The 10,000-nt window shown below is 58.6% G+C and overlaps 2 non-coding genes and 1 pseudogene across 2 annotated transcripts in view; all 3 read right to left on the bottom strand.

The window, feature by feature from the left end:
* LOC145273208 (large subunit ribosomal RNA) overlaps positions 1-1,633 on the bottom strand; it is a 5,715-nt gene extending 4,082 nt beyond the window's left edge. The window contains exon 1 of the ribosomal RNA XR_013866237.1: positions 1-1,633. This exon is cut by the window's left edge and continues 4,082 nt beyond it. This is a non-coding gene — a ribosomal RNA (large subunit ribosomal RNA).
* A 592-nt stretch (positions 1,634-2,225) lies between these two features.
* On the bottom strand, positions 2,226-2,383 carry LOC145273579 (5.8S ribosomal RNA). Its single transcript, XR_013866404.1, has one exon. It is a non-coding gene; the product is annotated as a 5.8S ribosomal RNA (ribosomal RNA).
* A 397-nt stretch (positions 2,384-2,780) lies between these two features.
* Positions 2,781-5,149, bottom strand: LOC145273500 (small subunit ribosomal RNA; annotated as a pseudogene).
* Positions 5,150-10,000: the final 4,851 nt, after the last annotated feature.

The following is a 10,000-nucleotide window of genomic DNA, read 5'->3' as shown; positions in this document are numbered from 1 at the left end:
GCACCGCAGCAGCGACGGCGGAAGGCCGAAAACGCCGCGCCGGCGGGATCGGGCACGGCTCGGAGGCGGGTGAGGCGAGGAGAAGACGACGGCACGAGACCGACGACACCCCCCGACGACCCCCGGACGACTTTGCCACGACACCTCTCCCGATCGACGCCCTCCTACACGCTCTCTCGCTTTCGCTTCGCCTTCGGGGTTAGTCAGAGGTGGCCCCTACGACTCGCGAACGGCCAGGACTCCTCGGTCCGTGTTTCAAGACGGGTCGGGTGGGTTGCCGATGCACGTCGCTGACCCGGGGTGGCGGGCGGCTCGAGTAAAAAAGCGTCGCCGAGCGACCTCTCCGGAAACGGAAACGGGCGCGGGCGGGGTTGCCCCCGACAAGAACCCGAAACGTCGGCGAGGTGCGTGACGGCGAGGCCGCGCCAGTCCTATCCCGCCTCTCATCGCGCACGCGCCCGAGACGGTGGGGCGCCTAAGGAGCGACACACAGAGTGCGTCGCCCGCACGCGACTTCCGGCGGGATCAAAACGGACCGGCTCGCCACGTGTAACGGATCGTGTCAGATTTCCTCCGTTCCCGGCAGAAAGGGGCAGTTACGTTCGCGGGCCCGACGGCCGGTGGCCCCCGACTTCACAAGGTGGGAAGACGGGGGTTTTCAGGGTGATGAAACGCCTGCCGCCTACGGAAAAAAACCCGCGTGTTCGACCTGCACGCCGGGAACGGGTCGCGACGACGGACCGGAGGGGAGTGCGTCCGGTGCCGGCCGCGCGGAGGTCGCGCCGAAGCGCCCGCGCCATGATTACGCCGAGCGATGATGAAGGGGACGGGTGCAGCGGAGTCGCGCGCGGAGGGAGCAGGAGGGAAAGAAGAAGCGGCGGCGACGGATGCGGCGGGTTAGGGCCCGGCGGCAGCAGCGATCGAGAGGACGAGTCCCCTCCGTCGCAGCCAACCGACGCAGCCACCTACCGACGCCGCGGTCGTCACCACGTTCCTTCCCGCTATCCACGCGGCCCGTCTCCTTCGTCGGCGACGCGGGCACAAAAGCTGGAACCGCGGGGAACGAGTCCCCCGCGGACACGACGAACGACGACCTGTGCCGCGACGGCCTCTCTTTCAAGAACACACATCGAGTTTGGGCTCGAGCCTAGGCAGCACCGGACTGAGTCCCCCGCGATCGCGGTGAGCGGTCCCACCCGTTTACCCCTGGGCGGTTTCACGTTCTCTTGAACTCTCTCTCCAAAGTTCTTTTCAACTTTCCCTCACGGTACTTGTCGACTATCGGACTCGTCCCGGTATTTAGCCTTGGATGGAGCTTACCACCCGATTGGGCTGCGTTCCCAAGCAACCCGACTCTCGGATCGAAGGCCGTCGCTCGCCGTCCGCACCGAATGGGCCTGGCACCCGCCGCGGGCGGCCCCGATCGAGGGAACTCCGAACTATGCGAGACGAAAACGAACGGCTGCCTTCGACCCATGCGCCACACGTCCCGAAGCCTTTAACTTGCGACGGGATTCGGCGTTGGGCTTCTCCCGGTTCACTCGCCGTTACTAAGGGAATCCCGGTTGGTTTCTTTTCCTCCGCTTAGCGATATGCTTAAGTTCAGCGGGTCGTCTCGTCCGAGCCGAGGGCGGCGGTTTTTAGTAGAGTGTGGTGTTTGGAGGAGAGGAATCTCGATCGGTACCCTCCGTGTGACGACGGCTGGCCGATATAGCGCCCGTCCGACCGAAAATGAAGAAGCCAACAATTAAAAAAAAGCGTGGGTCCTCCCCATCCGACGTTGCGTTGCCTACGACGCGGCCACCTTTTACGGTGCGACGGCCGTGCTCGTCGCGCTGCTCGAGGCGTCGCTGAGAGACACCTTCATGAGGCAGAGAGCGAGACGAGCAGGCGGCGCTTACGTCGGCAGTCGGTTAGGTCGGTACTTTTTTTTTGGTCTCCCTTCGGCTGCTTTCGGACAGACTCCTCCTGCTCCTCCTCCACAGTGTTTCTTCACGCGGTCGAAAAGGGAAAAGACTCCGCGGTCTGCCAGCGGGAGACGAAGGAGGAGGCCGGAGAGGGTTTTAAAAAAAAAAAAGACATTGAAAGGAGTCAATTCTTTTTTTATTTTTCTTCCCCCTCGTCACTCGCTCCTGCGACGTCCCGGTTACCACCGTGCCGAGGACCGGGCGGGCACGGGGACGGCAAGATGTCGTTTCGTTAACGGAGAAAGACATGTAACGTTCCGCCTCTCGACCGGACGTGGCCCCGAGACAAGGGATCTCGGGGCCGCAATGTGCGTTCGAGGTGTCGATGTTCACTGAGTCCTGCAATTCGCATCAGTTATCGCGGCTGGCCGCGCTCTTCATCGACGGACGAGCCGAGTGATCCCCCGTCCAGGGTTCAGCACTTGGTTTTTTTATATTAGTTTTTGTTTATATAGATTTAGTAGTGTGCGAGGAGGTCTGTGCGAGGAGGCGTGACGGCATTGCAATGTCGCGAGTAGTTTGTTTTTTTAGCTAGCGGCGGTGGCACAGCGGCTGCAAAAAAACAAAAAAAACGATAAAGCGGCGACAAGGCAAAGAAGAAGCGGCCATCACTTGCGGTGGGCGAAAAAACAAACAGGTGGTAAGACGCGGAAGCAAGCAAGAAGAGCTGGGGCTTTAAAACCTCCGCGTCACCACAAATCTATCTCTCGCTCCGCCTTTTATAGGTTTGTTTGCGCGCATTCGAGGCGTTGACGCCGACAGACAGAGGAGGTAGGCCGGAAAACAACAAACCAGTCTCGAACGGGAAAACGGTAATGATCCTTCCGCAGGTTCACCTACGGAAACCTTGTTACGACTTTTACTTCCTCTAAACGATCGGGTTCGGTCGTCTTCTCCAGGCATCGAACGCCGAGGCGTAGATGCACGAGTGTCGTGACGGACACGTCGCGCACTGCCCGGCGGCGTCGTCGGCCAGATCCGAGGACCTCACCGGACCGTTCGATCGGTAGTAGCGACGGGCGGTGTGTACAAAGGGCAGGGACGTGATCGACGCGGGCTGTTGACCCGCGCCTACCGGGAATTCCTCGTTCACGGGTTGGTTACAGGCCCCGATCCCTATCACGGGAGGTGGTTCAGAGGTTTCCCAACCCTCTCGGGCCGGGGCGAAGTCCCCGCTGATACCTCCAGTGTAGCGCGCGTGCGGCCCCGGACATCTAAGGGCATCACAGACCTGTTATCGCTCCGCCTCGTGTGGCTTTCTGCCACCCGTCCCTCTAAGAAGTGCGTGAGAAAACCGACCCGGACCCGAGCGCCACGGAGGACGCCGAGCCCGCCGTAAAAATCACTGACATCGGCGCACTAGTTAGCAGGCCGGAGTCTCGTTCGTTATCGGAATCAACCAGACGGATCGCTCCACCAACTAAGAACGGCCATGCACCACCACCCACCGAATCGAGAAAGAGCTATCGATCTGTCAATCCTACCGGTGTCCGGACCGGGTGAGTTTTCCCGTGTTGAGTCAAATTAAGCCGCAGGCTCCACTCCTGGTGGTGCCCTTCCGTCAATTCCTTTAAGTTTCAGCTTTGCAACCATACTCCCCCCGGAACCGAACTCTGGTTTCCCGCAGGCTACCCGCCGGGTCATGGAAGCGAACGCCGGCGGATCGCCGGTCGGCATCGTTTACGGTCGGAACTACGACGGTATCTGATCGTCTTCGAACCTCCGACTTTCGCTCTTGATCGAGGAAAACGTGCTTGCCACACGCCATCGCTGCAGTTCGTCTTGCGACGATCCAAGAATTTCACCTCTAACGTCGCAATACGAGTGGCCCCGACCGCTCCCTTCGATCATTGCCTCGCCGTAGACGGAGACCGACAGACGTAGACGAGGCCCTCTTCCATCATTCCATGCTTATCGTATGCAAGCTTGAACAGCCCGCTCTGAGCACTCTAATTTTTTCAAAGTGAACGTACCGGCCGCCGCGGACACTCGGTTAAGAGCACCCTTGGAGGAGAAACCGCCGACCGCAACACGCGCGCAGACAAGACACGAAGCAGGGACTCGGAGCGGACCGGGGTTCAAAAAAAAAGAGGAACGCGCGGAAAGGGAGAGGGAGAGAAGCGCGGGGGTCAGAGTGCGGGGATGCGAATGAACGCACCCAAACACACACACGTAGCACCCCCCCGTTAGACTACTCCCGGAACCGAACCGACGACCACTTGTTTTTTTTTTCCCGGATCCCGATCACGACCTCCTCGTCCACCTCGCCGGCAGGACCGCGTGGCGGGTATGCTAGCGGTTGACACCGGCGGAAAGGGCCGGGAATGCGAACGGACGACCAAAGTCAACGACGGACGATGGCGCCGCCGCCCCGGGGCCGCTTGCGCGACCACGAACCCGAGTTCGGACTACGAGCTTTTTAACCGCAACAACTTTAATATACGCTACCGGAGCTGGAATTACCGCGGCTGCTGGCACCAGACTTGCCCTCCGGTTGGTCCTCGTTAACGGATTTGAAGTGTACTCATTCCGATCGCGGGGCCTCGACAGAGTCCCGCGTCGTTATTTTTCGTCACTACCTCCCCGTGCCGGGAGTGGGTAATTTGCGCGCCTGCTGCCTTCCTTGGATGTGGTAGCCGTTTCGCATGCTCCCTCTCCGGAATCGAACCCCGATTCCCCGTTACCCGTAGTAACCACGGTAGGCACTTAACCGACCGTCGACAGTTGATAGGGCGGACCCTCGAGAGACCCGTCGCCGGGCGTGAAAGCTCGTGCGATCGACCAGTGAGTTATCCAGAGTCACCAAAGCGGAGCGCGCCGCCCTATGAGCCCCGCCACCGAACGGACCCGCGAGCGGGAACGCCGACGACGGGAGGACGGGAATGACGCGCATCGGTCTCAGTCTAATATGTAGCGCCGCGACCCGGAACGGCCGACGCGGGTGCCAGCGCGCGAGGCGTGGCGACGACGGCGCGCCGACCGATCGCGGCCTGTGTCACATGTATTAGCTCTAGAATTGCCACAGTTATCCATCGCCTCCGAGGAGGAATACGGTCCCGAGGATTAGGTCCGGTTCCTGAGCCATTCGCGGTTTCGCCCGTTCTAATGCGTGGCGTGAACTTACACTTGCATGGCTTAAGCTTTGAGACAAGCATATGACTACTGGCAGGATCAACCAGGTATCGTTGGAATTTGGGACTTTGTTTCGACAGAACGACAGACCGACCGACCGACCGACCGACATAAGACAGACAACTACAACGACGGGCACGTGTTTATTTATTTTTCGAGGGGGTTCGCCGTCAGAAGAAGCGCGCTGCCCGCGCTGATGGCCTCTTTTTGTTTCTCCCCTGACTTGGACCGAGACCGAGACTCAAAGAACGAAAGCGACCAACGTCGACAACAACAACGACAACGGCACCCTTGACAGCGATACATACGACAAACGACAAGCAGCACGACGGCAGTGCACACGGACATCGAGGGTCAAGGTGCAGACTGAACTCGCCGAGGTCGTCGTCATCGTGGTCGCCATCGATTCCGTCTCGTCGTCGTCGTCGTCAACGTCCACGTCACAGCCGGCCGAGAAGAGAGAACAGACGACAGCGTCGACAACAACAACATCGACAACGGCACCCTTGACAGCGATACATACGACAAACGACAACAGCACGACGGCAGTGCACACGGACATCGGAGGTCAAGGTGCAGACTGGAATCGTCGAGGTCGTCGTCATCGTGGTCGCCATCGATGCCGTCTCGTCGTCGTCGTCGTCGTCTTCGTCGTCGTCGTCGTCATCAACGTACCAACCGACCGAGACGAGAGAGCAAGCAACAACGTCGACAACAACAACGACAACGGCACCCTTGACAGCGATACATACGACAAACGACAAACAGCACGACGGCAGTGCACACGGACATCGGAGGTCAAGGTGCAGACTGAACTCGTCGAGGTCGTCGTCATCGTGGTCGCCATCGATGCCGTCTCGTCGTCGTCGTCGTCTCCGTCGTCGTCGTCGTCGTCGCCAACGTCAACGTCAACATCACAGCCGTCATCGGGGAGGAGCTGGACCAGGGCAGCGGCGGCGTAAATTTTCCCGTCACCTTCGTCGTCGCCTTCGTCGACCGACCGACCGACCGGCGTCGTGTTCGTGCTCGGAAAACCGAGGAGAGACAACGTGCACATGGCGCGTTCTCGCAAGCGGCTCCTCGGTCCGATTTTTTTGGCGGCTTTTTCGAGCTTTTTTTTTTTTTCTCACCCTTTCGTCCGTGCGACGGCGAACGTTAGGGGAAAAAAAAAAAAAAAAAAAAAAACGACAACAACGCGGCGGACCGGGCGAACAACATCGTCGACACACACGACATTGACGACCGGTCCCCTTTTCACAATCGCATCGAGATAAAAACGAACGAGTCCGATTCGAGCACCGAGTCGCGAGCGGGAGGACTGTCGGTGCAAGTATCGATCACTGACGTGAGCGCTTCGCCGGACAGAGGATGGCTCATCCGGCAGCCGTGCAAATCGACGGTATGGGAAGAACGAACAAGAAGAGCAACGACTTGATCGGCGGCTTGGGAACTGCGGACGGTGAAAACGGGTTAATCGACTGCGACCACGACTGCTCGATCGATCTTCTTTGGCGCTAACAAAGGTGGAGGTGGCGCAAGAAGGGACTAGCGCTATCACCGTCCACGTATCAGAAGATGCGGCGGCAGACGTCGACGCTTATGCGTTGTCGGACGAGAAGTCGCTGCAGCACGTGTACCGCGAGCGGGACGTCCAAGGTTTTGCCAGACGGAAAGAAATCGGGTGTCAGCGAACGTTCACACGGCTGTGAGATCGGACGCTGACAGGAGTAGGAGGCGGCAGGCAGGCGGCGGTTACGGCGGCGGCGCCTGCTGCTGCTCATCCTCCTGTTTGCTGCGGCGACTTCCAGGACGGGAGAGCATCGAACAACGTACGTATGGTTACAAGGGGATCAGGATCTACATAGTGCATCCCCCGCGGCTATTTTTGTTTGTTTGTTCGCTCGTTCGTTAATTCGTTCGTTCGTTCGTTCGTTCGTTACAATGTACGTTTTTCCGTTCGACGGCGGCAGAGAGCGGCGGCGTTTCTCCCTAATCCGGAGGATTTATCGGTCGCACAGCGATGGGTCGTTCGGCCGATCATCGAAAGATTCGCAGGTAGTGGTTGAATGGCAGAACGGCAGCAACAACAGCGGCGGCTGAGAGCGGCGAACGCTGAGGCGGAAGCAGAAGCTGCAGCAAACGTATCGGCTAAACATGGTGGACATAGATATGGCTGACGACGCGGGTACCACGACGACTATGGAACCAGGAAAAGGAGCCGTTAGTTGTTCCAACATATCGTTCGACACGTCGAGCAGCCCTAGGTCCACGGAGAAGCACACACACGTACCACGTATTATAACCTAACGACGATGAGCGGGCGCACGGTTGGCAGGAACGAAGGCGGCGGATCAAAACAAGTTGGAGCGCGGCGACAGCGATAACGGTGACAGCCCTAGGCGGCGGAGATGCCACTTTCTGACGCCTTTGCGACAAGCCCGTAGAGACGTTCCGGACCACCACGAGGCAAAGAGTCGCTGCTCCGACGAACCGACACACCAAAGTGTGCTTCCTACCGAACATGTTTTATAAAACTTTCAAACTGGAAAACCCCAGAAATGGTGTTGGTATTCGTCAGACCCACCTCCGACACCTGAAAATGGTGGTCAAAAAAAACGTCGATTATACGAAGCGACATTTCTGTCGGCGATTTTCCAGTTTTACGCCTACTGCCACATGGGGATGTCGGTAGGCGTCGCAAAGTGCCTTCTCGACGCCTAGGCACACCAGGACTTTGTCATTTTTTTCCCCCTCGACATTCCTGGTCCGGTCTATTCCGATTTTACACCTACCGCCATGTGGGGGTGGCAGTAGGCGTCGAAAAGTGCCTTCTCGACCGCTAGCGACACCACTACTTTATCGAGCTCTGGAGGCCCGCACACCGACCCGGGGGCCGCGGAGTCGACCCCGGGGGCCTCCTGGCGTCGCCGCCGCTCACTTGGACGCCTTCCGCAACCTGTGGTCCCGCTCGGGGCCGCCGGGAGCCTCGCCGACCTGACCGGTGTCGGTAGGCGTCTGGAAGCGCCCGGCCGACCTGGACGAGGTCCCCCTGGCCCCCGGGGACACCCCTTAGTTGGATGGGGGTGCTGTCCCGGGCACACATGCAACCCGCGGCCGCCTACCGACAGCCCCCTTCGCTCGATCGCTACTCCTTTCCAACATATGTCGGAGAAGCCGGGCGGTTGTGAAACCCCAGAAATGGTGTTGGTATTCGTCCAGACCCACCTCCGACACCTGAAAATGGTGGTCAAAAAAAACGTCGATTATACGAAGCGACATTTCTGGTCGGCGATTTTCCAGTTTTGCGCCTACCGCCATGTGGGGGTGGCAGTAGGCGTCGAAAAGTGCCTTCTCGACCGCTAGCGACACCACTACTTTATCGAGCTCTGGAGGCCCGCACACCGACCCGGGGGCCGCGGAGTCGACCCCGGGGGCCTCCTGGCGTCGCCGCCGCTCACTTGGACGCCTTCCGCAACCTGTGTCCCGCTCGGGGCCGCCGGGAGCCTCGCCGACCTGACCGGTGTCGGTAGGCGTCTGGAAGCGCCCGGCCGACCTGGACGAGGTCCCCCTGGCCCCCGGGGGACACCCCTTAGTTGGATGGGGGTGCTGTCCCGGGCACACATGCAACCCGCGGCCGCCTACCGACAGCCCCCTTCGCTCGATCGCTACTCCTTTCCAACATATGTCGGAGAAGCCGGGCGGTTGTGAAACCCCAGAAATGGTGTTGGTATTCGTCCAGACCCACCTCCGACACCTGAAAATGGTGGTCAAAAAAAACGTCGATTATACGAAGCGACATTTCTGGTCGGCGATTTTCCAGTTTTGCGCCTACCGCCATGTGGGGGTGGCAGTAGGCGTCGAAAAGTGCCTTCTCGACCGCTAGCGACACCACTACTTTATCGAGCTCTGGAGGCCCGCACACCGACCCGGGGCCGCGGAGTCGACCCCGGGGGCCTCCTGGCGTCGCCGCCGCTCACTTGGACGCCTTCCGCAACCTGTGGTCCCGCTCGGGGCCGCCGGGAGCCTCGCCGACCTGACCGGTGTCGGTAGGCGTCAGTCAAACTTGCTTAAGAGGCAAAGCCTCCTCACACCTTAAGAGAGTCACAGTTAGTCCCGCCGTTTACCCGTGGTCGTCGTCGGGGGTGCCGGTCGGTGTGTTTCGGCGTGTTTCTTTCTTACTTTAGCTCGCTCCTATAAGCTAACTCAGCAGCCCTGCTAAAATCAATTTATCATTATTTTCAATCTATCGAAAATCTTAATTTATTATTATTTTCCAACTATCGAAAATCTTAATAGAGTTGGGGTTTTTTGTTTGTTTTTTTTTTAAATTCCATTGTAACAACAGACAGCCAGCCAGCAGCATGTGGTGTCGGTAGGCGTCTGGAAGCGCTTGAGGAGGCAGAGGAGTTGGCAAGCTCGCTAAACTGCCCGCTGGTGTGGTGGTGTCGGTAGAGGCGTCTTGAATATACCCGGTCGCTCGATCGACGACGACGACGGCTAGGTGGCCGAGGAGGAGGACTACCTACCTACCTAGCCGAATAGCCGTGGTAGTCGTCAGTCAAACTTGCTTAAGAGGCGGCAAAGTCCCGCCGTTTACCCGTGGTCGTCGTCGGGGGTGCCGGTCGGTGTGTTTCGGCGTGTTTCTTTCTTACTTTAGCTCGCTCCTATAAGCTAACTCAGCAGCCCTGCTAAAATCAATTTATCATTATTTTCAATCTATCGAAAATCTTAATTTATTATTATTTTCCAACTATCGAAAATCTTAATAGAGTTGGGGTTTTTGTTTGTTTTTTTTTTTAAATTCCATTGTAACAACAGACAGCCAGCCAGCAGCATGTGGTGTCGGTAGGCGTCTGGAAGCGCTTGAGGAGGCAGAGGAGTTGGCAAGCTCGCTAAACTGC

Source organism: Euprymna scolopes, unplaced genomic scaffold, assembly GCF_053919585.1.
Source record: "Euprymna scolopes isolate OS-2025 unplaced genomic scaffold, ASM5391958v1 sca1, whole genome shotgun sequence".
In the NCBI taxonomy this organism is placed as follows: domain Eukaryota; kingdom Metazoa; phylum Mollusca; class Cephalopoda; order Sepiida; family Sepiolidae; genus Euprymna; species Euprymna scolopes.
Note: the sequence above shows the minus strand (reverse complement) of the source record. Positions and strands in the feature narration are given on the sequence as shown.